We start from the raw sequence: 27,459 nt of genomic DNA on the forward strand, positions 1-27,459 counted from the left end.
CTGCAAATTCAATAGAGAAAAGAAAAAAAAACTCAGCGGAAGCTGTTCAACTTCCCAAAACGCGCTTGAAAACAGAAGCATTTATTTCCGGGTTTTCAACATTTGAAAACCGAAACGTTCGACTTGCGAGAAGTTCAAAAACCAAGATACCACTGTATACAGATATTTGTATGTTATGGTTACCAGCCACCCCAATCTCTGCCAAGTGGCAGCAGGATTCCAGTGATGTTGGCCCTGGGGTTTGTGTTCCTTTGGAATGAGGCACAGCGGAGACTGTAGTGTCTTTAAGAAATATGGTTCATTTACACCTGAGTTTAGGTGGAGGGAGTGCAGAACATTACACCCCAAGAGTGCCTCAGACCTTCAGCAAACTTGGGTCCAGAGGAGAAGCCAGCCAAGCTTCCCAGGCTCCCCAGACAGGCCCACATGGAGTTCTCCTCCCCTTCCTCCATATCTCTGTTTTAAAATACCACAATTTTTCCTTTGGCCTACATCACTGCCCTCTTCCTACCTGGAACTCTCCTTTCTGGCACACATCATCAAACAGTAAAATCCAAAACATGTTCTTTGCTCACCATCCCCTCATGGGAGGAGGGGCTCAATCTCCTCTGCTGCTTGGCACAGGGTAACTGTTTCTGTCCATCACAATCCTACAAGTATTCCTATTTTCCAGGGATGTCCCTGATTTAGAGAAGTCACCATAAGTTCTGATTTGATCCTCAAATGTCCCACTTTTCCTTAGGTAAAGGTAAAGGGACCCCTGACCGTTAGGTCCAGTCGCGGATGACTCTGGGGTTGCAGCATTCATCTTGCTCTATAGGCCGAGGGAGCAGAGCACGGAAACTCCGTTTACCTTCCTGTTGGAGTGGTACCTATTTATCTACTTGCACTTTGAGGTGCTTTCGAACTGCTAGGTTGGCAGGAGATGGGACCGAACAACGGGAGCTCACCCCGTCGCATGGATTTGAACCGCCGACCTCCCGGACATTTCAGCGTACCCAGACACTGTTTCTGATAGCAGCATTCTGGCTATGTCCAGGAAATTCCGGACGTATGGTAGCTCTACCAAATGCGAAAGAGAAAGAGTGGAGAATCCTGGCATTTTCAGCCTTCCCACTAATTACAAAAATAATCTGTTTCTCCTGGGCGCTCGCACGCCTTCCCATCTGCTGAGAGTTTTGAATGAAATATTGGAGAGTTTTGCAATATTGAGTACAAAGAGGGGCCCACTGCCAGCCAGCCATCCTTGCTTCACAAATTGTTCCATTAACCCCCATAGCCCACTTTTAGTTATGATACTTGACACTCTGTGTTCAGGTAAATTAGACTCACAATGCATAATGAGCTATGAAAAGGTTTTCAAAGATTCTTTCTGATACTGGAAAAGCTCACTGCTACTATCTAAAAATATATACAGTGGTACCTCTACTTACAAATTTAATGGGTTCCGAATGCACATTTGTAAGTCGAAAAAAGTTGTAAGTCGGATCCCATAGGAATGCATTGGGAGAAAAAATCGTAAGTAGAAGCAACCCTATCTAAAAATTCGTAAGTAGAAAAAATCCTATCTAAACCGCATCCAAGATGGCGGACAGAGCTCTGTTTGTAAGTAGAAACATTCGTAAGTAGAGGTACCACTGTATATAATTATTGAAAACAAAAAGAAAATGAGAAGCAGTGTCATGTGGCTTGTAGTGTGTCAGGCTAGGTTTAGGGAGGCTCATGTTCCATTTGAAACTAATGGGCAGCATCCACTTTTTGCTACAAATGACTAACTTATCCCATTTATTTCAGTGGGATGAAAGTATGACTAACAGAGCAGTCCTAACCATGCCTTCTCAGCTCAGTTGAATTCAGTGGGGTTTACTCCCAGGTATGTCAAGTTAGGATTGCTGCCTAAGGCTCTCATCTTATACACATTTTCCTGAAAGTAAGTCCTATTGAACTCAGTGTGCTTTACTTCTGAGTAGACACCAAAGGACTGCTCTCCATCTTTGTCTGGATCCAGCCCAGAGGCATTTGCATTTGGGCTCCAAATCCAATAGCTATAATTGGTGTCAGACTCTAATCCCCACCCTCCATGATGAAACACACATACACATAGATATATACAAACCTTATTTAGAAGAATATTGTCTGCTTAAGTAAAGCCTAATCTTTTTTTTAAAAAAAGAAAAACATCCTTGCAGGAACCTAATAAATGTGTGAAAAGAATGTTGTTTATTAGTGTCAAGGGACTGCTATTCAGCTGAGTTGCAAAATTAATTTCCCAGCACGGTCGATAAGACATAAAAAACCCCTCCCAGATGCTGCTGTCACCCGTCAAACCACAGTGAAATATTGCTCCTTTGTAGTGCATCGCCCCAGCAACATCATGTTTTCCTTAGCAGTGTTGTGATAAAGAACGACCTCAAACACAGCTCTTTGGTTCAGCTCGCACTTCTTCTTGATAACCCGCAGATGTCTGAAAAGGGTCTTTAAAGGCCCTCGTGGCTGAAGACAGTCAAGAGCTTTCAAGAGGGTTAAGGTGGCATTATGAAGCCTTCATTGTATGTGATACACACACTCCTCACTCTTGTCACTGCTTGCATAGGGATGTACAATTGTGCCTCAATGCATTCCTCTTGGTATTTTCCCAGCAGTTGGTTTATTTTGCACAGGCCCTCCCTCTGTTTTGTCCTCCACAGATGCAGAAAGATACCCTTTAAAATAGCATAACTCATAGTGCACAATAGCAAGGCATCTCTCAGCGATCAACAGATATTTACAGATCAGTTGCCTGCCATATGTGCTCCCGTTTGAAGATGTTGAATTTCAAAGTCGTCATCCTTTTGCAGCGAAAGCAACAAGGGCTTTCGTGGCACCTTAAAGACAATGCTAATGAAGTGGCTGGTGGCCCATCACAAAGCCAGCGATGGCTGCAAACCCGGGAGCAAGCCCCACTGAATGTCATTAGGATTCCAGCCTTGGTGGATAAAGCCTGCCTCTAGCAATGAGCAATGAACACAAAGTCAACAAACAACACTTCAGAAAAAGGCAAAGCAAAGAGGCACCTGTTGGGACATAGATGGATATGTCAAGTACATAAGGTGCAAAGCAGACTATATATTTATATATAAAATGTTGGCCCTGCCACGCGTTGCTGTGGCTAATCCCTGTGACTGCCCCCACCCTGTGCTGATCCATGACGTAAACTGCAAACTATAAGGCATGATTCCCCCCACCCTGTCCCGACCCATGACGTATCACACACCCCTCTTCCCCCCACCCCCAGCTCATCCCTGTGACTGGTCCCACAGTGTCCTGACCTATCCTTTCCCCTCCTCCCCCCACCCCCACCCAGGCGAGCCATTACCTCCATTCGGCCTAGTCTGTAAAGGCTTCGGCCTAGTATGTAAACGAGAGCCGGGGTGCTGTTGAGAGGGAATGTTTTATAGGTGCAGTACCAGTGTAGCCCCCGCTAGAGGGCGCTGGTTTGCAACCTGGTTCTTTTCCCAGCATGCATTTTCGTCTGAGTGGTGTGTTTTGAAACATGGGGTTTTGGGGGTTTTACCTGGCGGAGGTGTGACATCTGTCTTAGCAAACTTTCCTATAGCCTTCGGACATTTGCATGTGATGCTGTGTCAAAATTTCACCTCAATCAGTCAAGCGGTTTTGGTGAAAAGTGGAAACACACCCACATGCCCAGTTTACATTTATATATATACAGTATATATATATACAGTATATATATATACAGTGTATATATATATATATATATATATATATATATATATATATATATATATACACCTTTTAAAAAAACTTTGGTTGTAGGCAAAAATAAAACATAATCTGTGTTGTTATGGAGGTCAAATGGGGCTTTTGAATTTAGACATAAGGCTGCATGAAATTAGGTCATAGAGCCACAGGTCACTCACTCCTGGGACTAATCATCATCATTATTTTATTTGTATTCCGCCTTTCCACAGTTAAAACAATGCTCAAGGCAGCTTACAATATGAAAAGATTTACTCAGCTACGTTAGTAAAGAAAAAGCGTTTTAAATGCGTTATAACACTGTGACACCAGATGGCCCTGTAGAGTTCCGTCTTTTGGCAACACGAATTCTCATTATGAAGTTTGCAACACGTTTTCCTGAATCATTTTTTCTTTCTTTATGTGTCTAGATCCAGCTCTGGGTCTGTGCATTGGTTTTCAGCTGGTAGACTGAGGTCCATTGCTGGGTTGCAGCCTGACTTAAGGTGGGCCACAGCAACAGCCATTTTCAAAACGTCCAATTTCTTATTGTGGTGCTTGCTCACCACTTCCTTGTTGTGAGGGAAAGATTTGCTTCTTTTCATTGCTGGTAGGAATGAAGAGTGATATGCTACTAGAGAGACCACCAGGATGTTAGAATGTTCTCTAAAATGACATCTCCTTTGGTGCCGCCTTAAATAAAGTGTTTGCTCTTAGTGAACAACTGGTGCCTGTGCGCTTTACAGCACTGCAAACTATAAGGCATGATTCAGCCACTCCATTCAGCAAGGGATGAATCATGCCCGTCCTCTGCATGTACCATTGATGCTCGTAATCCATGTGCCTCTTTTTTTCTGCTTTGGATGCAGCAATAAAAAAAAAGGAAATGAACTGATTTACAAATGGCATTCTAAGGGTGAGGCTCCCCAACAGCACTAGCTTTGAAAAGATTGCACATTCTGTACTACGGAAGAGGAGGAGGGGGCAATCCTCTGCGGGTGCTTTGCATCATGTTTAATAGGTACAGAGCCCTGTTCCAGTTTCTCACACTTCTTCAGGGTTTTTTCTCCTTTTCCCACCATTAAAATTCTAATCTGTCCCAATTAGTGTGAATGCAACTCCATGCACACAAAAATTATCACAGGATTTAAAAATATTTCTTCGCATTAGCTGCTGGTGGAGATAACCTGATGATATGAGACATTGGACAAACCCGTAATGCTCTCTTCTCTTCTCTTCTCTTCTCTTCTCTTCTCTTCTCTTCTCTTCTCTTCTCATCTCATCTCATCTCATCTCATCTCATCTCATCTCATCTCATCTTCTCTCTTCTCTTCCTCCCCCCTCTCTCTTTCTTTGCTGCCACTGTTCGAAAGGAAAATGAAACACCAGGGTGTTTTCAAAACCCTCCCAAATTCAAAACTGACTTCTAAAGTAAGGATGCTTTTGTTACTTGCCATCCCATTTGGACTGAAAGTCTGATCGTGTTAGACAAGTCCACACCGTACAGTTAAAGCCAATTCGTAACACATGGATTCCTCCAACAAGCCCCAGGAACTATAGTTTGTTGAGGGTGCTGGGAATGGTAGCTCACAGAGGTGAAACTAGGGCTCTTTCGGAGAGGCCGTGTGCTTTCAGTGTTCTTTCAGTGTGTGGTGTGATTCTGTCCATATTCCACTTAACTAAAATAGAGTCACATTTTCTGCCCCAAGCCAGCATTCTGCTGCAAACTTGGATATTTAAGGCAGGGAACTATGATTTCGGACATTTACAGAATTGCAGCATGGATAATGGGAAAAAAGCTTTAAATTGCAAGTTTTATTTCTTGGGCCTCTTTGTAAGTAAGTAAGTAAGTAAGTAAGTAAGTAAGTAAGTAAGTAAGTAAGTAACTGGCTATGGCTCTAAATTCATTTGGCTTTTTTCTGGAAAGAATATCAGGATGCCACACACCAAAGCATGACATATAACAAGAGTGATGTGCAACTTTTTTTTTATAAAAAAAAGACACTGGATCTCTTTTGATGTTAAAACTGCAACATATTGCATGCAGTTAGTATTAATCTACTTTAGGCATTCTTTGGTTTTTACCCCTTCCCATAATTTATTATGTACCTGGAGATATTTATCTTCCCACTTCGGAAAAAAGATTACAATTAATATGGCATGCATGACTTTAAATTAGTACTTCAGCCAGAGAAGCATGAGTAATGAATTGGCCACGGCTTTGAACTCTTGGCTGGTGATTTAAATTGCCCGCATGTGGCTGTTGCATGATCCAGATCTACTGAAATATGCACTCAAGTAGAACAGACTTTACCTGCTTCCATTTGTATACTATCTGGGAGATTTATTTATTTTTAAATCAGATTGGGGAATTTCCACATATTGAAATCAGTGGGACTCAGCATGCCTCGTCATTTCAGATTTCACAGTTGCAGGAGACAAAGAGACTTCAGTAGAGGGGACAAGATTCTTGGTGTGGTTTAGAAGCCTCGGTACTAGATTAGCGAAGTGGGGTTTGACCTCATTTCAAAAGCACCCTGCAAGTGATCAGCTCAAAACTCTGGCAAAAGGAGTGGTCCACTTTCATCTTCCCATCCCTCACTTCAACCCCATTTGAGGTTAGTATGTGACCCTCAACATATTACCCCGAGGCACTGTGGCCATTATCGGATTGGCGGGAGGTTGCTCACTCCTGACATAAGCAATCATTTATCTCTCTTGGTGAGCATTATGTTAGCAAAGTGATCTTTTTGGTCCCTCTCTTCTGTTCTTCTCTTCTCAGGTTGCAACTCTATCCCTGTTTACCTGGGAGCAAACCCCCTGCAGCTCAGTGGGGCATGCTTCCAAGTAGTGGATTGTGTTTTTTGTTTCCTACTCGTAAATAAGTAAGTAAATAAAGAACCACAGTTTCCTGATTTGGCAGCTGTCAGGTTAGACCAGGGGTCCCCAAACTAAGGCCCAATTGCCTTCTAAATCCAGCCCGTGGATGGTCCAGGAATCAGCATGTTTTTACATGAGTAGAATGTCTCCTTTTATTTAAAATGCATCTCTGAGTTATTTGTGGGGGCATAGGAATTCATTCATATATTTTTTTCAAAATATAGTCCAGCCCCCCACAAGATCTGAGGGACAGTGGACCGGCCCCCTGCTGAAAAAGTTTGCTGACTCCTGGGTTAGAAAGAGCTAAATCCAATAACTGGCAATTTCTTGCCTTTTATCTGCTTTCCTATTCACTCTGATTTATAATATTCTCAGGCCTGTTACACATTTTATCACGTGTGTAAAATGCCTGTAAGTTTAAAACAGGCACCCCAAACTTCGGCCCTCCAGATGTTTTGGACTACAATTCCCATCATCCCTGACCACTGGTCCTGTTAGCTAGGGATCATGGGAGTTGTAGGCCAAAACATCTGGAGGGCCACAGTTTGGAGATGCCTGGGTTAGACCATCTCCTAACAAGGCTTTAGTTTTACACAGTGCTATTCCCCCCCCCCCCTAGAAAACGAGGTGCCATAACTCACCATGAACACCTCCCTCATTCTTTTAGAATGGCAATGGCACTCACCTGAGAGGTGCCAGAACTGAGTTCCAGATAGTTCCAGCTGAAAAAAAGCCCTGGTTTTACCAAGAAGAATACACTCAACAGATGTCTCTAGCATGCACAAGTCTGCTGATCAGTATAAATATTAAAGCACAAACAACACCTCATATCTGCAGTTGTCATTTGTCTGTTTTCTGACAGGAGGAGCCCATTTTGATGGGCTTCCTGTGGTCCCTTCGTTTTTTATCTTATCATCCAATTTTCCGCTGCACTGATCTCCTTCTGTCATGCTGATGGCCAGCCAAACTTGCCTCCTTCCTGGAGAGAGCGGTGTGTAGCCCTTTTTCATCAGAGTAAGACAGGAGAGGAGAAGGAGGGGCGATCACTCCTGAAGTGGAAGCCCTGTGAGTGCTTTGACCTCTTTGGTGGTGAAAAGGAGGCCATTCTTCTTTAAGGAACCTCACATATTTCCCTGGGAGGAACTCACACTGATTTCACAGGAACTCAGCACTGCGAAGGGCTTAGGATCACAGCCTGATGAAGTCACTGCCCTCATCTGTCCTCTTGGCAGAGAATTCTGAGTTCATGAATCAGCTTCAACCCACAATCACATTTTCCAAGGGCTTTCCAAGGACAGTGGAATGGTTGGAGTGTCAGACAGCGACCGGGTAGGGTCAAATCTCTACTCAGCCATGAAACTCAGTGGGTGACCTTGGCCTGCCACCATCCATTCTAGAAAAAAAAATGGTCCGATCATGGGAAAGGCTGTGCTTCCAAAAGGGGGGAGGCAAGGTAAAGGAGTACCGCTGCTTCAAAATGGTCACATGGAAAGCAGGCATCACTCAGTGGTAGAGCACATGCAGAAGATTCCAGGTTCAGTTCCCAGGAACTTCAGATGTGGTGGGGAAAAACTTCTGCCCCTGAGATATCAGAGAGCCATTGCCAATCAGTGTAGACAATACTAAACAAGATGGATCATGGGCTGATTCATTTTAAGATAGCTTCCAGAGTGTTGTCACCGACTGGTGGGACACAGAAGAGTGGTGGGGGCAGTGGTGTTACTAGCATTTCAGGTGGCACAGAGCCTGCAGGCGCCTGCCCATGCCACCACATCACACACCCCCTCAGTGATGACACACAGGATGGTCCGCACCCCTCCTTCCTCCTCCAGTGGGTGGGAGGAACCAGTTGGGGAAGCCCCAAGGGAAGAAGGTTCACAGCCCAGGGTGTGGGAATGGGACAACGATGAGTGACCAGAGGGAGAAGACTGGGAAGAGGTGTCAGAAGCTGAAGAGGGAACAGGGCTTAGTGAGCAGGAAGAGTCTGTGGCAAAGAAGTCCAGAATCAGAGGCAGAAGCTGAAGCAGGAGATGAGGGGGGCCAAGAGGCAGAGATCAGGCCAGCCGGGGAACCAGGAGAGGCATGAAGAGGGCAAAAAATTAGCTTCACACAGGTGCAGTCTCAGATTGCTTGAGGAAAACCCTGGAGAGGAGGGGACTTAGGCAGCTGTGGGGAGGCAAGCAACTGCTCCATAGGTACAAGACCTGTTGGAGATGAGTTGCTCTGCCCATTAGCCATGACAGCCCTATGCAGATCATGTTTTTGCTAATAAGGAGTTAACTCCAACCTGCTCTATGTGATTTACTTCTGGCTTGCTCCTGTGACTAAGATTACTGTACATCTCCTGGAGTATAAACATGATTATATGAAGGAAAGTTGTTCTAAAGCCGGCATAGGGAGCCAGTGTTGGTGGAATCCACCTCCCACCAGTCCTAGCCTGCATGGCCAGTGATCAAAGAATCATAAAATTGTATAATTGAGAGGGAACCCAAGAGTCATCTAGTCCAGCCCCTTGCAATGCAGGAATTTCCACTATGAGACTTGTAGTCTAAGAACATCCAGAGGACTATCACAGGCATAGCTGCCAAGTTTTCCCTTTTCTCGTGAGGAAGCCTATTCAGCATAAGGGAAAATCCCTGTAAAAAAGGGATAACTTGGCAGCTATGATTACAGGTCCCCAACCCTGTTCTAAAGAGAAATCAAAGAACGATGATTTACATTCCAGTTCTGAAATATATTTAAACGTATTTGTTTTACTTTAAAAGTAGAAAGGAACCTAGCAAATAAGCCCAGATGTGTATTCCAAATGTTTCCTGAAAACTGAGAGCGGTTTCATTTACTTAAATTCAAGCCCAACTAGGACAGAGATGAGTTTAATGTAGAAAAGAAACGTCTATGACTCAAAAGGACAGGGTACAGTTGATATGCAAACTACGTCAATGCAGAATTGTTGCTCAGCATCTGAGCCAGAGCCTGCCACTGTTCTGGGCATGCGGTGGGTTCTGGCGGGCAAACAAAGAACAGCACAGGCAGGGGCTTTTCTTCTGTGAACAGATTTTCTTCCATGAGCTGTGGAACTTGAAGGCGCTGGCTTGAAGAAAGTGGAGTCATTCTGCACACCCACAAAGAGCATGGTCCACCATGAAAGAGAATAGGGAGGAACAGAGGAAGTTGCCTTACCCCTAAGGAAGACCCATTGGTGTAACCTTGCCTGTACAAACAGAATTGCTCAGTCTCTGACAATGACTCTGCAGAGTTTCAGAAAGGGAAGGATCTCAATGCTACCTGGAGATGCACACAAAGCAAATGGCTTGCCACTAAGCCATGATACTTGTCTAGAAACCTGTGTGTCCATATCGGAGCCTCCTGGGCTTATGTCAACTAAACTAGATCTTTACCAAGAAAAGTTTTTTGGCATATTTTGGGTGAATTGTGGAATTGGAAGGGGGCACGAGGGTAATGTAGTCCAGCCCGATGTTGACTCAAACCCACAACCTTGAGATTAAGAGTCTCATACACTTCTGGCTGTGTTGTTGCTTCCAAGGGTATCATTTGCAGCTTGCCGGTTACAGTCACAAATCCACTTTAAACCTTTTAGGTGAAGGGCCATAGCTCGGTGGTGGAGCAGCTGCTTTGCATGCAGAAGGCCCTAGGTTCAATCCCAGGCATCTCCAGGTTGGGCTGGGAAAGACTCCCTGTCTGGAACCCTGGAGAGCCATTGCTGCCAGTCAGTGTAGACAATACTGAGCCAAATGATAACAATGGCCTGACTCACTTTAAGGCAAATTCCCATCTGCCTAAACTGGTGCAAAAACAAACAGACAAACAAAATGTAATCTAGTATTTAGAATGTAGATATAGGCAAACTGCATTTTTACTACTATTTCTCCATTCCTTGAAGAAGAATTCTTTGAATATTCAAAGAATATTACCGGTATTTATATCATTAAGAAGGGAAAGGCAATGAAGGTTATCTCTATCTATCTATCATCTATCTATCTATCTATCTATCTATCTATCTATCTATCTATCTATCTATCTATCATCTATCTATCTATCTATCTATCTATCTATCTATCTATCTATCATCTATCTATCTAATCTATCATCAATTTTATGATTCTATGAAAGCTGAGAAATGATTTTTAGGTAGGCAGATGGGCACAACTAGGAGTTGAAGGGTGGAATTAAAGAGCAGCACATCTGGAAAATCCTCCTGACAGTGGTACTTTGCTGGGATGTCAAACAGCATCCCAGGGAAGCCTTTGGAAAGCCATCACTTTGGCACACTGAAAACTATTGTAGACAATGTGCTAATATAGTTACCGTGGGGAGAAATTTCACATTGCTAAAAGGATAGGCTGGATAATTTCAATCATCTTCCTTCCTTTTAGCCCTTGTAATTTGACAAAGTGGAAGTTGGGGTAAATTACGCCAGAAGCAAAATGCGCTTGTACAATGCATCGTTGTAGCTGTGAATCCCCCTCTCTCTCTATCTTGAGATTCATAAAATCGTATCGTTGGAAGGGATCAAAACGATCCTCTAGTCTAGTCCAACCCTCTGCAATTGCAGGGATATTTTGTCCAATGTAAGGCTCAAACCCATGACACCAAGGTTAAAAGCCTCATACTCTACCAACTGAACTATAGGCAAGATTCTTTCCCAGCCTTCCCCAGGGATTGAAACTGGGAACTTCTGCATGCAGGGCATGTGATCTATCACTCGGCTACAACCCTTCCCGTTAAGGAAGGGTTGCAGATCCTGCAGAATCATCATCATCACCATCTCTTGTGAGCCAGCACGATAGCCTTGCAGTCATTATGTTGCAGGAAAATACCTTGTTGCAAAGCAGCAGCAGGCAGTAGGCAGGCTCCGCACAGGACAGGTGCACGGGGCACGCCCCCGAGGGGTGGTGCCCAGCCACTGCTGCAAAGAGGTAGAGATGGAAACTTTGTAGTTGCAGATGAGCACCGAATTCCTTTTTCAGTATTGAAAAACCACAAAAGTTCTGTTGTTTCTCCCCTTTCCACATTTTTTTTTTGGGGGGGAGTGCAAAAAATCAAAGCAAGGTTTGAAAAGGAAAATAACCAGTTGCATGTGCAAATGTTTTTGGAGTAGCAACACATGGGAGCATTGGACCTTTTGCATTAGATGAATAAATGATGCTTATTTAGTGTGTTATGTTACCTGTTTTTAAAAGCAGTTTCTTCCTATCCCTTTGTTGTTGTTGTTGTTGCTGTTGTTTAGTCATTTAGTCGTGTCCGACTCTTCGTGACCCCATGGACCATAGCACGCCAGGCACTCCTGTCTTCCACTGCCTCCCGCAGTTTGGTCAAACTCATGTTGGTAGCTTCGAGAACACTGTCCAACCATCTCATCCTCTGCCGTCCCCTTCTCCTAGTGCCCTCCTTCTTTCCCAACATCAGGGTCTTTTCCAGGGAGTCTTCTCTTCTCATGAGGTGGCCAAAGTATTGGAGCCTCAGCTTCACGATCTGTCCTTTCAGTGAGCACTCAGGGCTGATTTCTATCCCAGGGCTGATTTCCTATCCCTTTAGCTATGTCCTATTAACTGCTGAGCTTCCTCTGCCCAACCCAAAATGCTGCTGGATAGCAGAGAGCCTGGCACCATCTCCTCTTTGCTACCCAGAGAGAAAAGGCAAGAGGGGGAACTGGCAGCTGTGAGAAGGAGGAACAGCAGCTGCCACCATCCAAAAGCAATTTAAGGTTTGTGCGCGCATGCAGGAGTCAAACACCCTGGCAGTGCCAATCCTTGAATCCAAGCCTAATCCCTCCCGCTTTTCTCCTTCTTGTACCATTTTGGCCTCTTCTTTGAAACAGGTCAAAGAAGAGGCTCCATTCGAGGATCTCCACTGATTTTGCCTAATGGCTTTGTTTTAAGGCTGACACGAGCTGGCCTTCTAAATGTCTGATTCGAAGCCACGTCTGGGCAAGCAAATGCCATCATTTCTCTGCAAATCCCTAGCTGTGTTTCCAAATGAGCCCGCATGAGCCCATATGGCACAAGTCCAATGGTCGCTTTTTGAACAGATTTCAAGGAATTATGTGTGACGTGGAGAACATCCAGCGTTCGACACCTAGTCCAGATTTAAAAAGAAGAAAAAAACACTACCACCTCTTTAGCTGAAAAGCTATCCATCTCAGACACAAAACCAAGCTGTTCCTTAGCTCTGTTTAACAAACTCAAGTGGTTTCTGTGTACGTAATTCACAGATGCTTCAGATCAGGCGTATTTATTTATTTTCAAGTATTTGTCTGTGTCATTGGATAAGATCACTAATTATTTAAAAAGAAGAAAGAATAAGTTAAATAATAAAAATTAAGCGCAGTAAGGAAAACATCAAAATCCACAACTCTCTCTCTCTCTCTCTCTCTCTCTCTCTCTCTCTCTCTCTCTCTCTCTCTCTCTCTCTCTCTCTCTCTCTCTCTCTCTCTCCATACACATCAAATTCCATAGCACAGAATTCCACTCACTCAATGCACATAGGCTGCATCTACACAGCTATGAAAAACGCTCTGGAAATGCTCTGGAAAAGCTCACAATGGAAAATTTCATGGAGTTCCAATTTCAGCTCTACAGCGCCATCTGGTGTCAATGTGTTATAATGTATTTATAACTTTTTTAAAAAAACTAATGCAGCTGGGTCCTTACATTCACTCAAGATCAGTGTTTACTTACACATCTCTTTCTCAATCAAATTACACTTCCACACATTCACCAACACTCATATACTGTTAACAATGACAGATCTCAATAATCCCCTGGGTACATAAATCAAGGTCACATGACCACATTGGGGCAGCCTAACACTATGAGGTTAAATTCAGATTTAATCTAGTACTATGCAACATTCATACGGCCATTGTGGTGCCCTCTAGCTATTGTGGACTCCAACTCCCGTGATGACCTTTAGTCAGCACAGCCACTAGTCTGGAATGGTGGAAGCTGGAGTCAGTAGCATATGGAGGATACAACATTGACCATCCTTGCTATAGATCTAGATTAGAATAATTTGCAAACTAGCCAGAAAATAGTAGAGTGGCCTGCTTCTGTGTACTTTGAAAAAGGAGCTTAATTCTGCAGAAAGGTTTATATGGCAGAGAGGTAAGCATTGCTAATATTTGCACATCAAGCGACTGTTATAGGGGAAAAGACCATTCAAAAGCTTAACGACTGATGGAAAAGTCTACAGTTGGATTCAGAATGAAACTAAACTACTGAAGTGTCTTTATCACTGATACGTTACTCCCAAACGGTCATGGCCTGGGTCATCTTCTTATGTCCTGAACAACTGCAACTCACTTTTTAATCAAGCGGATGTTTCTTTCTTTACTCATTATTACATATAAGAGACTTCTGAATTTCACATTGTGTCATCTCTGTAACCCTGATCACGCTGAGTTTCTCTGTGACTCGAAACTTCCGAAGAGGGGACTCCATTGATCTAATTCCAAATTGAAATGAATATAAAGATAAATAGCATAAAGGGACAGAGTAGGACAGAGTGCAATCTGCATAAGGATGGGTGTCAAAATCAGGTCTCTCGGTTTCTCATTTTTCCAACATTAAATCAAGTTCTTCATTATTATTTTTAAATACTGTAGATACAAATCTACCAGCATTTTAATGCCATTTCCCCCAAATAAACATATTTTTGTAAAGGATTCCCCCCCTAATATGCATTTTGCATGCAGGGCCATCTTAAGCATATCTGGCGCCCTGGTGCGAAGATCCCTCCGGCGCCCCCTGTCCCGTTTCCCAGCACAGCTGTCTGGCGGGCGCAGCACGCAGTGCGGCTGCCACGGGCACAGCTGCGCAGCGCCCCCCTGGCGCCCCGGCGCCCTGCGCCACCCAGTCTTGCCGTAGGGCCGGCCCTGTTTTCATGTTATGTTCATCAATATACACACTTTATGCACACTTTACCCGGGCATATGCATTTTTGGTGCACATTACTTTGCTGGGCAGGCTGGGTCTTCCTGCTATATACCTGCTGGGATTGACAAAGCATATGACCCTCACCTGAATCTCATAGCTCACAGTGATTTGGTCTGCAGCCACAGTGTGGAAATAAAGGAGGAGATTGCCCACCAGATACCAGGCACTCTATTATTCTTTCCTATTTGTTAATTCAAGCAACTACTGCTCTCAGTTCATTACAAACAGTATTTCTACCTGCAGCACACTTGAGCAAACCTGCTCCTCTTCCTTTCACAGATATTTCGTTGCCATTTGCAACTGTGGCTGCCACTATAATAATAATAATAATAATAATAATAATAATAATAATAATAATTTATTATTTATACCCCGCCCATCTGGCTGGGTTTCCACTGATGAGTTATCATTTAACTCTTGGGGGGAGGGGATTAGCATCAGACGTCAGGTGCATGGAAGTTGCCAAATCAATTTACCAACTAGAAGGATTACTGTTAATAGCACTAGTTTTCCTATAACTTGATATTGCTGGATAGTTCTGATGAACTGCAAAAGCATCCTGATACAGGGCTGCCTTCAGATGTCTTCTAAAAGTTGTGTAGTTCTTTATCACAGCCCTGCCTAGCTAATCCCTAATCCCTATCAGAACAGGTCTCCCCAGGCCCCTATCTCATGGACAGACAATCCCTATCTAACCATTTAATTTTTAACTCACCACCAATTGTTCCTGATTGGACGATGTTTCCAACCGGCTCCGATTGGTTGCTTGGTCATCGGGAGGCTGACTCAGGGTCTGTCTGTCACAGAGAGGCACAGATGAAGATCAACAGAATTCCTGTTCCCTTTAGACTTTCTGCTGTCCCCAATAGGACCATTTTACCACCAACTGCCTTGTGGGAAGGAACCTGATGATGATATAACGTATACATATTTTTAAAATGTAGGCATGCATTTGTTTAAATGTAGTTTGATGTTACTTGCAAGCTGCCTTGGAAGGATTTGCATAAATTGTTCAATGAATGAATGAATGAATGAATGAAGCACAAGGCCAACCACTCATATTCAATTTTTTAAAAAATTGAACAGGATTTCCTTCTGTCACTACCATGAACCATTCAGACACTGCGCTGCATGGGCTCTCTTAGTCAGCTTTCTGATATGACCCTCAGACATTCCAGATTTTCATCTGAAAGCTAGGTTCATCTGTTTGATGGAGGTAATGCGCGGCTCAACTGTCCTTTTTATTTATTAGGTGGGTTAAATGCTTAATGGAGAACTTTGATATCGCTGAAACTCAACGATCTTGCGAACACTAATGCTTACAAGTCATTACCGAGCCAGAACATGAACTACATCAAAACGATTAAATAAGAGAAAAAGGCAAAGGGGTGAATGTAGCCACCATCTGCTACATCTAGATCAGTTCCTAACGCTAACCTGGGGGAAGTTAATTGCATTCTGATCATTCACGGACCCTCCTGGTTTGGCTTACATTTTTTGGCCCTCAATTAAAACAATTGGGTACTTTCCACAGCAGCTCAGTTAACGCAGTTTGAAGGAGTAAGGAGGGGACACGAGCATGTTGAAAAACAAATTCGTACAGCTGCTATTAGAAATTAGATTTGTTTACAAAATCCTTAAAATAGGTATTGTTTTGTTTTCTTTCAAAATGCATAAACACCACTGCAGCTTTCTTTCTTACATTTTGTAGGATTCGTGCCTTCAGAAAGGGCAGCCCAGGATCCAAATGTTATCTAATTCTCTTCCTAAAATGAAATAAAAGGATATATGTTCTTTTTCTAGCCCCCAAGTCCCTAGAAGCATTTCCCTGTAATCAGGCAGGCTTAATCCACTCTGGGTGGCCTGCTTTGCCTGCAAATTTTAACCACTTCTGTCGAAAGCAAGAAATGTACATCCATTTTTTAAAAAAATTCAAATAATAAAAGGGGCAGACCCCAAATGTATCATTGCAGGCATTGTTCTGAAATTCATACAACTATACCCCAAAATAAAAAATAGACCTAAAAAATCAAGGTGCCTATCCACAAACCCCTTGAAATGTAGGGTTTGAGTGAGAGTGGGTTTAATTGTTTTATTGTATCGGTGATAGTCCATTCACATGTACGAATTATCACCTGCTATTGCTGTTCTCATGTGATAAATGTACACTGGTGTCAACCAGCTCTTATATTTACAGAGATTTTGGTACAGAAGGCAATTTTATCTGTGTTTATTTATGTAAAGTTCTAAAATAGTTTTTGCTAGTTTGGATTGTGAGTGCGATTCATGCTGTTAGGCAGATCTCCTTTAGAGGCGATCTCTTGCCAGGCAGAGATGTTTGGTGCACTGTAGACTGCCATTTGATTTGGGGTTCCTGGTGTTGCAAAATAAATAGATTAAATCAAACATTTCCGTTTAGCTGATTAATATCGCACTGGACGCAACAGCAGCCTAATCCTCAGTTCCTAAAAGGCGGGATACATTTCTACTCTTGTTAGTTGTTTGCGTGCGGTGCTTTTATAGAAGCAATGAATTTAAATCACCATGGCATAAGAGGCACTGGGCATTCCCCAGCACCAAATAAAACTCCTGCTTGCTCAACTCCCTGCCAGATAATTGAAATTGTTATACTGCATCCAAAGTCATAGTCAATTACTTTTTAAGAGAGCATTTTGCTGGTTGGCATCATGGCCGACAACCTCAGCTGAGAAGCCAAAGAATAAATGGATCTAGATGGTTGAATGCCCTCTAACAGAAGACAGTCTCTGAAGGTTAAAGAGGAGTGTGCCATACCTTGCGAGGCATCCCAACTTAATTTGTACACTTCTGTTTTGTGGAACATCAGCTACTGTCAAGGTTTGGGTCATGTAACATTTCAGCAGGTCAAACCAGGAAGTGGGAGGTCTCCAAGTGCCAGATGCAAGCGTTGACTTCGGAAAGAGGGAGAAGCGTTTCTGGTCAGCAATGAATGCGACGAGCCACACAATGGTGCAAAGTGCGCCACAATTTCCCACCAAATAGCAATTCCACAACACTCTGGCCCAGTTCATATGTATGGTAGCTCAAATGGGGGGCAAGTTTGCTTTTAAAAGGAATTAGTTCCGCACCCGCTCCAAAAAGGAATTAGTTCCAGTTTTAGCTTACCCCAATTCTATTGCAATTCACAATGCCCAGTCAGGGTTACTATGACAGTTTGTGCAGCCCTTTCCCCTTCCTTAGGAATAAGAGATTGCACAGTTAGTGCTGGGCAAGGCTGCTTAGCACTACCATAGCACAGCAATCTCCAAAGGCGATGCTTTCTAGTTGATAACCTAAAGCAGGCATCCCCAAACTTCGTCCCTCCAGATGTTTTGGACTACAATTCCCATCTTCCCCGCCCACTGGTCCTGTTAGCTAGGGATCATGGGAGTTGTAGGCCAAAACATCTGGAGGGCCGCAGTTTGGGGATGCCTGACCTAAAGCATCGTGAATAAAAGAAGTAGTCGCCAGCTTGCATTACAAGAAACACTTCTGCAATCACAAAGCAGGGTAGCACAGGATTTAGGGTCGTGTGGGTGGATCCCCCATGCAGCGCGCCAAGCCAACTAGGTGCACAGCAGCAGAAGCATCACCTATATTTTTTCAGTTACAGGTAGGTAGCCGTGTTGGTCTGAGTCGAAGCAAAATAAAAAAATTCCTTCAGTAGCACCTTAAAGACCAACTAAGTTTATATTTTGGTATGAGCTTTCGTGTGCATGCAAAATATAAACTTAGTTGGTCTTTAAGGTGCTACTGAAGGAATTTTTTTATTTTGCTATATTTTTTCAGTTACCTATTGAGAAAATCCACAAAAAGCAACTGTACCAAAGGGAATTATTGTGAAAATAAGAAATATTTACGGAGAGGGCACCAAATCTTGCCCCCTCACTCAGGGCGCCATATTACCAAGGTAAAAGGTAAAGGCAAAGGATCCCTGGATGGTTAAGTCCAGTTGAATTTGACTGTGGGGTGTGGCGCTTATTTCCGTTTTCAGGCTGAGGGAGCCAGTATGTGTCCACAGACAGCTTTCTGGGTCAGGTGGCCAGCATGACTAAACTGCTTCTGGCACAAGGGGATGCCGTGACGGAAACCAGAGCACACAGAAACTGAGTTTACCTTCCTTTTTTAAAAAAATAAAAATAATTTTTATTGAATTTTATAAAAAGAAAAAAAAATCATCCATATTATTGTACATTGTTATAACATCCGTATTCAGAAATAGAGAAATTAAAAATAAAAGAAAAATAAAAAGATAGGAAAAAAACCATCAGCATATACATATCATTTTTTCTCGTTTTAGTAGGGGACTTCCTCGGGTCCCCCTTCTAATGGTTCATTGCATATCATTCTTGGCATATTCTATATCTTATTATCCAAATCTAATTGTAATGTCCTTTTCTCAATTTTACATCTCATTATAATATCTAACGTATTTTCAATTATATCTCACTTAATTTATTTATCTGCAACTTCACAATTGCTTGTACTTCCCCTCATACATCAATTCTACAATAGTAATTCTAAATTTCTTCCATTCCTCTTCCACCTTCTCCTCTCCCCGAAACTGAGTTTACCTTCCCACCGCAGCGGCACCTATTTACCTACTCACACTGGCATGCTTTCAAACTGCTAGGTTGGCAGGAGCTGGGACAGAACAACAGGAGCTCGCCCTGTCGTGCAGATTCAAACTGCCGACTTTCCGATTGGCAAGCCCAAGAGGCTCAGTGGTTTAGACCACAGCGCCACCTGCTTCATTTTCATACTACAAAGACTAGCCCTGGGCAGGGCACCTGACTTCTTCCTCCCTACCTACTGTGCCTCCTTCCCCAAGAGCTGCTCCTAAGGGTTGAATGACCTTCTGAAACAGCACAGGAAGGCAGCGGGGTCAGGGAAAATCAGATGGCTCAAGAGCTGTCTACTAGTGCAAACTTGCAATTGGATACAACCCATTGCAGTGTTTCTCAACCAGTGTGCCTCCAGATGTTTTGGGACTACAACTCCCATCATTCCTGACCACTGATCTTGCTAGCTAGGGATGATGGGAGTTGTAGTCCCAAAACATCTGGAGGCACACTGGTTGAGAAACACTGACCCATTGTACACAAGAGCTGAGCTCAAAGGACTGTGAACTACTTGCCCACCTGCAAATAGTTGGTGCCAGATCAGGCTCAGGTCTGAACATTGGTCTGAACTGGAGCTCTCTCCTTCTGCACTGTCACTATTTTGGGGTGGGATTCAATTGCATACCAGCAAACTTGGGTCGAGCAATTTGTTTTGGAGGTCCTGAGAGACAAACCCACTTCCCCAAAACACTGGACTTTTTGCAATAAGGGAAGTGACAGGGAAATGCCATGGAAAGTGTGGGATAATCCTTGCTTTGAGCATCTAACCTCTCCGCAAAAAAAAAAAAAGAGAGAGAGAATGAATGCCAATGTCTCGTCTAATCTCCTTGCAAACCAATCAGGAAGATTGCTCAATGAATAGGTCACCTGGAAACACTCCATGTTTCAAGCTTTCTTCAAGCACTCTGATATTTCCTTCCTTCGCCCCAGCCTTTAATTTCAAAAATCTCATTTGGCACCCAAGCAGAATTGTACAGTCTGTCAGGGCTCTAGGATGGCAGCTCAGAAAGGTTACATGTAATGAGCTCAGATAGTTCCATAGAAGCCATCCCTTTTCTAAATCCAGATAATTAATCTTTTCCAGATTGGCAGTAATACAACAGCTTCTGTTCAGAGGAGCTCCAGCTTAGATATCTAACATTTCCCCTTCAGCAGGTTTTTTTTTTTAAAAAAAACCAAAATGACATCTTCCTGTTTTGAAAATTAATAATAACAGAGGGAAATATTTACCCATTCCTTGTTTTACTTGCCATTAAAAAAACAACAACAACGCAGTTAGGGTGTGATTTTTAAACCCCCTGGAAAAGAGCCACACAAAGTCCATGGAGAGGTGACTCTGGGCAGCCGTCATCCCACAGAGAAATTATAGACTTGTGGAGATATTTCCAAGCTTAAATCTATAGGCTTGGCCCAGTGCGGTGCTGATTTCTGCAAAGTTCCTAAAATTGCACAGCCCTTTGCATGCTCAGGCAAGCTCCTAAACACAGCTTTTGAATTTATGGTCCCCTTCCCACCACACTTGTGGCTTTCCCCAAAGAATCTTGGGAACTTTAGTTTGTTATGGGTGCAGAGAATTGTTAGGAGACTTCTTGCAGAGCTATAGTTCACAACACCCTTGACCAACTACAGTTCTCAGGACTCAGTGGGTGGGGGGGAGAAACCACAGCCGTGGAAACGGTATAAAAGTGCTTTAAATGTATAATATGTATAATTTGGGTGTGACAAAGTAGGGCAAAAACATTAACACATAAACAAGCATAGCAGGTACCGGCTAGAAGGAAACATTGCTGAAGCTGTCAGTTATATTTAGCTCTGAGAGTTGCGCTTTCATACACACACACACACACACACACACACACACACACACTTAAAAGAACCACCTGCCACAATGCGGCAACTGGCCAGGAAGCAACAGGGTGATTTATGTCTGCCACTTCCATGCAAACTGTGGGACCCTAATCTTACTACCCTTTTTCTTTCTTTCTAGAAACGAGATCCTGAAAATCCCTCCCAATAGATAGATAATTGTTCTTGTACTTAAAAAGGTTGTTAAAACTTTTTGAGCATAACACAGATACAGTCGTTCCTTGGTTGTCGAACGGAATCCATTCCAGAAGTCCGTTCAACTTCCAAAAATGTTCGACAACCAAGGTGTGACTTCCGATTGGCTGCAGGAGCTTACTGCACACAATTGGAAGCCACAGAAGCCATGTAGGACGTTCAGGTTCCAAAGAACGTTCGCAAACCGGAACCCTTGCTTCCGGGTTTGCGGCGTTCGGGAGACAAAACGTTTGACTGCTAAGGCTTTCGTCAACCAAGGTACCACTGTAATACTATACTGCTGCAACATGACAAGAGAGGGAAGCTTAAAGAGAATTATATAAAGAAAACCAGAGGGGAAGGAGGAACAGACAGACAGACAGATAATGGGTCATCTCACATTACCCAAAGTAAAGTTGGAGGGAAGCAAGTTGGAGGGAGATCGGCAAGAGGATGGATCAACAGTACAAGTTCATTGCTGAATCGAGTCTTTGCAGAGGCTCATCGGAGAAGATGATGGAAGCAGCATGGGGACATTCTAAGCTACCAGTCAGACTACGGTACTTGAAATGACATTTTCAGCATCTCCAGTTCTAATAATCTGGCTTCCGAGTAACAACAATAGCTTTGTTTGCTATGAGTGTTTTCACCCTTTCACTCTAATGCACGGTGCCCTTTTGAGTCAGTGCGATGCATTATTTCCTGTCGCCCCTTCATGGCATTATCACAAAGAGCATCTTAAGCTCTCCTTTTCATCAACGTAATGCTGCTATTAAAATGTCTTGTGTAACCTCGGCGGTAGGAACGGGCAACTCAGCGAATATCTCCCGACTATTAGGACGGAGCTCAGAGGGGCTTTTTGTGCCTCGTAATGGATGCCAAAGTACTTTTCCTTCAGGATTTCGTTCCCCACAAACGGAAAGTTCACCTAGTGAGCTGAGAACTGCCCTGTAAACCATGTACTTTCCAAAGCTGATTATGTGAGAAATGGAAGATAGAGAACCACAAGATAATTTGTTGAGCTGGTTTCTCCTCTGAGCTGGTTTCTCGTCTAACACACAGAGAGGGAGACCCTTTCAGCTCTGGATTTAAAGTCCAATTTATGGTCAGGGCGTGCTGGAGAAGGATGGCGATAGTCAGTGGGTGCTCTGCTTTCCTCATTGGGTGTATGGTGACAAAAGTTGGTGGCTAGAGCTGCCACATTGCAGGCATGTGCAGGCATGTGCTGAATAGGACTGCCTCCTGGCACCCATTTGTAAAGGTAAAGGTAAAGGTAAAGGGACCCCTGACTGTTAGGTCCAGTCGTGACTGACTCTGGGGTTGCTGCGCTCATCTTGCGTTATTGGCCGAGAGAGCCAGCGTACAGCTTCCGGGTCACATGGCCAGCATGACTAAGCTGCTTCTGGCGAACCAGAGCAGCGCACGGAAACGCCGTTTACCTTCCCGCTTGGAGTGGTACCTATTTATCTACTTGCACTTTGACATGCTTTCGAACTGCTAGGTTGGCAGGAGCTAGGACCGAGCAACGGGAGCTCACCCCATCGCAGGGATTCGAACCGCTATCCTTCTGATGAGCAAGCCCTAGGCTCAGTGGTTTAACCCACAGCGCCACCCGCGTCCCAGGTGGCAGAGAGTTGTGCAAAGGCATCCCCACAACCCAAAGACCCTGTTGCCCACACATCTGGTGAAACACCTGGACACCATTCAGCATACTACTACTACTATTTATTATTATTATTATACCCTGCCCATCTGACTGGGTCACCCCAGCCACTCTGGGCGGCTTCCAGCATATACAAAAACAAAATAAAACATTTAACATTAAGAACTTCCCTATATACGGCTGGCTTTGGGTGTCTTCTAAAGGTTGTATAGTTACTTATCTCTTTGACATCTGCAGGGCGGGAGTTCCAGAGGGAGGGTGCCACTACCAAGAAGGCGCTCTGCCTGGTTCCCTGTAACTTTACTTCTCACAGCGAGGGGACCGCCAGAAGGCCCTGATGCCAGTGTCCAGGCTGAACAACAAGTGTGTTACATACTACTTAATGACCCAAGTTTCCAAGTGGTTTAAATGTATAAAACCACTTAAAGAAAACAAGCACATAATTGAAATACATTTAAAATACCAGTGCATTAAAATATACACCCAAAATTAAAATGTGCCATAAAAAAAAGAATTGAAAATAGCAATTAAAACTGTTAAAACAAGAGATTCCAGTCAGGTCAAGAGATCAGAGGAAAGCTTGCCTAAGCAAGTGTGTCTTCAAGACACCTAAAGTGCAAACTTGGTTTCTATACCTAGAGACCTTTCCACTGTGCGCAAATGGATAAAGCAGCTTTTACTTTCAGATTAATGTGCCTAGAAATGCAGCCTTGGGATCAAATTCTTCACTTGCTGCAAAGCAGTTGCATGAAGTCCCAACACAGAAGTAGATGCAATGAGACAGACAGACACACACACACACACACACAGAGAGAGAGAGGGGGGGGGGCTTTCTTTCCTTTCACATTTGCACTCTAGCAACCTTTTGCTGAACCACAAGCCTTGCTGAAAACACCATCACACGAAAACTGCAGCTTGCGATGTTGACCAGAGGGTGCGGCTCCACCTAGCCATGTAGGTGGAAAAAACAAAACAAGCAAAAAAACAAAACAGTCTGCACCAGCTGAACATGCAAAGCTGCACAGCTGCAGTTATTTGAACCAGGGAAGGAATAAACACATTATATATGCTACTAGCAGGGCCGGCCCACTCATGAGGCAAGGTGAAGAGACCTCCTCGGGTGACAGGATCCATAAGGGCAGCAGATCCGGCTTCCATTGAATACGTGGTCACCTGCTGCTGCTGCCACAGTGGCAGCGAGAGCATTGGCATGCTTACTGGACGTCAGATCTTCCGCTTCCTCGTCAGCCTCAGACCCCGTGCAACCACTAATGTGGCCTTTTGGGGAATAGGAGTCACTGTTGGTCTCCTCCCACCTCTGGGGAGGGGAATGGTGGGGGCTGCCCTCTGGGCTCTTCTGCACTTTGCACCCAGCCAGCTTGATTCAGAGCAGGCCATCCCCCCCCCGCCAATGTCTTTGGGTCCCACTTCAACCATTGGATAAGACTGATTGGATACCCTGCCTTGCTCCCAATGTAGATCTTCACTCGCCCCCTTGTTCCCGATGTCACACCCTCCAACATTCCCCAAATGGAAATAGGGACATTTCTCACTCTCCCCCCAACTGACCCTCCTCAACCCCAATTCCCCCCCCCATCCCGCAGACCATTTCCTATCAGAAGGAGAGCAACCGCTACACCAATGGGACATGGCACAAGCGCCTTCCACCATCCTGAGAAAACTCCTTAACCCCAATTTCATCTCATTTTATTATTTGGTCGATGGACCACACGCCAATAAATAAATTTTAGAAAGGGGCAAGAATACATGCAGATGCACAAAGCGTTTTTTAAAATATATACAATCATACCTCAGGATACATCCGCTTCATGTTGCGTCTTTTCAGGTTACAGACGTGCCAAACCTGGAAGTCCCGGAACGGGTTACTGCCGGGTTTGGCATGTCCGTGACCTGCGCGCATGCGCAGAAGCGCTAAATCGTGCACTTTGCGCATGCGCAGAAGCACCGCATTGCATCATGCCTGTGCGCAGATGCAGCGCTTCATATTGCAGCTTTTTCATGTTGCGAATGGGCCGCCGGGACGGATCCCGTTCGCAACATGAGGTACCACTGTGTGTGTGTGTGTGTGTGTGTGTGTGTGTGTGTGTGTGTATAAAGACTCCTTGTGCTCCACTCTGCTCCCCCTTTCTTCCCGCCCAGGGTAGCCCTGCCCTCTGCATTCCCCTCAGAGCTGGTGCATCAACTGGGGCTGGGCCTCACCACTGCCTAAGGGAAGCGGCCAGCAGCAGCAGCAGCAACCATAGAGAGGCAATGGGAGGCTCCCTCACAGTTGTCACTGCCACCATCGTTGTTGCTCAGGAAAAGCGCCAGCCCATCCTCCTCCCCGAGCTCAGTGGCAGCAGCTCTGGTGGGGGAAATAGGGGCATCCTGGGACTGAATCAGAAGCCAGAATTATTATTATTATTGTAATTCCGGGACTGTCCCTGGAAAATTGGGTCACTTGGAGGGTTTGTGATATAGATCCCTCACCCTTGTTCCTGATGCAGATCTTCACTCACCCCTTCTTCCCTGGTGGGGGAGACCCCTGTGTTGTGTTTCGCCTCAGGTCCCAAAATGTCTTGGGCTGGCTACCAGGTTCTGCTGTGAAGCTCACCCCCTTGAATCCACGGGTTCTACTTCACAGACTTCTCTTTGGAAGACGAGGAAGGCTTTCTCTTTGAAGGACTGCCCTGTCCAAGTCCAGCTGAAGATAAAGACTTCCAAGAAGAGAGGGCAGGAGGAGAATTGGTTTTGCCCATCGACAAGGTAGCACCTGCAGAGCAAGAAGCCATGATAGCTTTGTTCTTAAAAAAAGAAAGAAAGGCACAAATACAGGATGGGTGACGCCTGGCTTGAGAGCAGTACATGTGAAAAGGACCTAGGAGTCTTAGTAGACCACAGACTTGACATGAGTCAGCAGTGTGATGCAGCAGCTAAAAAAGCCAATGCAATTTTGGGCTGCATCAATAGGAGTATAGCATCCAGATCTAGGGAAGTAATAGTACCACTGTATTCTGCTCTGGTCAGACCTCACCTGGAGTACTGTGTCCAGTTCTGGGCACCACAGTTCAAGAAGGATACTGACAAGCTGGAACGTGTCCAGAAGAGGGCAACCAAAATGGTCAAAGGCCTGGAAACGATGCCTTATGAGAAACAGCTTAGGGAGCTGAGTATGTTTAGCCTGGAGAAGAGAAGGTTAAGGGGTGATATGATAGCCATGTTCAAATATATGAAAGGATGTCATATGGAGGAGGGAGAAAGATTGTTTTCTGCTGCTCCAGAGAAGCGGACACGGAGCAACGGATTCAAACTTCAAGAAAGAAGATTCCACCTAAACATTAGGAAGAACTTCCTGACAGTAAGAGCTGTTCGGCAGTGGAATTTGCTACCAAGGAGTGTGGTGGAGTCTCCTTCTTTGGAGGTCTTTAAGCAGAGGCTTGACAGCTATCTGTCAGGAATGCTTTGATGGTGTTTCCTGCTTGGCAGGGGGTTGGACTGGATGGCCCTTGTGGTCTCTTCCAACTCTATGATTCTATGTTCTCCCTCCACTGTCAAAGGCAGTATGTCTCTGAATGCCAGTTGGTGGAAATTGCAGGTGAGAAGAGCGCTGTCAAGTCCTGCTTGCAGGCTTCCTGCAGGCATATGGTTGGTCACTGTGAGAACATGATGCAGGACCAGATGGGCCACTAGCCCATCTTTTTATGTTCTTATGTTGCTATGTTCTTACTTGAGCACTTCACATATTTTTAATTTCTTTTTTCAGAGGACAAAACAACGCTTTCTCTTTCAAACTTTGTGGCTTAGCTATGAACCAAATATTACCTGTTTTCTAGGAGCTGAACAAGCCTTTGTGGCGCTTGCACCATGATGACTCCTAAAAACAAAACAACTTCAAGGTCTGAGAAGGAAGGAAATGGCAAAACACCCATATGTCTTCTTGCCTTTCGCAGTAGGTGTTTTCCTCCCACGCCCCACCGCGCTGGACTTTTCATTGCTACACTAATGCACACAGGAGATAAGAAATGTCGCCTTTCTTCTGTACCCTGGAAAACCAGCAACTGTAGGTTCCAACTGTCCACAAACCACAATTAACCGTTTTCTCCACCATTTGGAGTCAATGGGAAACCCTGTTATCTGAGCGGGCCAGGTTTGCACCCCAGCGTTCAACTTACAAGTTCATACTCTGGGGTTCAGCAAGCTGTGAGTTCAGGATAATAACAATAAAAAGCAAGAGTGCATATTTCTATGAAAAACAACTTGTTTTTTTTTAACACACACATACACCTCTTAACAAAATATGTTGATGATTGCGTATTCTGTTCAAAACAAGTGGGGTGCTACAAAATGTTACAGCATAGAGTGCTTCTATTTACTGAGCCAGCCACCCAGGACCGGTCCTAAGGCAAGGCTGGGTGGCGCAATGCGCCGGGCTGCCGGGCCGCCAGGGGGGCGCCATGCTGCTGCTGCACCAGACAGCCATGCTGGGAAACAGGGGGGGGGCACCAGAGGGATCTGCGCATCAGGGCGCAAGATATGCTTAAGA

The 27,459-nt window shown here is 44.4% G+C and overlaps 1 long non-coding RNA gene across 1 annotated transcript in view; it reads right to left on the reverse strand.

Moving 5' to 3' along the window:
* Window positions 1–12,783: 12,783 nt before the first annotated feature.
* The window catches only part of LOC148687496 (uncharacterized), a 54,796-nt gene continuing 40,120 nt past the window's right edge, over window positions 12,784–27,459 (reverse strand). Inside the window, exons 4-7 of the long non-coding RNA XR_015947794.1 lie at window positions 17,367–17,503; window positions 16,276–16,339; window positions 15,289–15,478; window positions 12,784–14,082 (exon numbers count right to left, since the gene is read on the reverse strand). This is a non-coding gene — a long non-coding RNA (uncharacterized LOC148687496). The remainder of the gene's footprint in view (window positions 14,083–15,288; window positions 15,479–16,275; window positions 16,340–17,366; window positions 17,504–27,459) is intronic.

This window comes from Zootoca vivipara, chromosome 1, assembly GCF_965207765.1.
Source record: "Zootoca vivipara chromosome 1, rZooViv2.hap1.1, whole genome shotgun sequence".
In the NCBI taxonomy this organism is placed as follows: domain Eukaryota; kingdom Metazoa; phylum Chordata; class Lepidosauria; order Squamata; family Lacertidae; genus Zootoca; species Zootoca vivipara.